Genomic DNA, 999 nt, shown 5'->3' on the forward strand with positions numbered 1-999 from the left:
ATTTAAAAAATAATCATTATGAACTTAAAATACGTTTATATCATTTGATGTACAGTGGAAGCTATTCTCAACTAAATATAGATACTTCTCTTTCATCTAAAAAAAAATTGTAGCCTTGAAAATTTAATGAAGAGCTGCGATCAGCGGGAACTGACTTGGTTTAATGTGGTTTTTACCGTGTTAGCAACCGGAGCTCTGATCCTGATGGCCACTGGTTTGCTGTGTGACCCCTCAGGCAAGCCTCTCTCCTCTCTAGGCTTCAGTTTCTCCCTCTGCATATCGATGAACTCAGAGTCATGAATCCCTGGCGTCCACCAACTCCCACACCATTTGGCCGTGTTAACATGTTGCCTCACCTTTGAGCCCCCCCACCCCTGCACCCCCAGAAGTGAGAAGTGAATCAGCACACCTTTTTTTTTCTCACTTAGTGAGTACTCCCGCCCACAGAGCATGAGCAGTCAGGGAGTGAGGAGGGAAAGGCAGGGGCTGAGGACAGTCCCCTGTCGGCTTGTTGTGCCTTGATCCCATTTCCCTCATAAACTACTGAACTCTCACTGGGAAATGATAAAGTCACTGACTTCATTCCCCCACCCCCCACTCTTCCCTTCCCCAAGTCAAACGAGGAAGAGACAGTCATTTTTCCCCTCAAACAATTTCCCAATCTTCACTCGTTCGGATGTTTACCAAGACAGACACTGCCAGTGGCCAGCGCTGGGCAGAGCTGGATGTGCATGACTCAGTCTGGCCTCCTGCCTGCGGGAACTCGTGGGTGGGGAGGAGCCGCGAGAGTGGGGAGAGTGGAGCCACTGGAGGACGGCCCAAAGCCTGAATTAGCAAGTTCTGGCAAGGGGGCCCTGGGGCTTCTCAGAATAGGGAGCAGGCAGTCCTCCCTCGGGAGTGGGCAGTATTTTGTTCTGTTCTACATAGGGTTGCTGTGAGTCATAGCCAATTTGATAACAAGAATATCCTCTGGTGAGAGTGCCTGAGTGGCACAAACAG

The sequence above is a fragment of the Elephantulus edwardii genome, unplaced genomic scaffold, assembly GCF_000299155.1.
Source record: "Elephantulus edwardii isolate Elephantulus edwardi_28Jun2011 unplaced genomic scaffold, EleEdw1.0 scaffold00045, whole genome shotgun sequence".
Taxonomy (NCBI): Eukaryota; Metazoa; Chordata; class Mammalia; order Macroscelidea; family Macroscelididae; genus Elephantulus; species Elephantulus edwardii.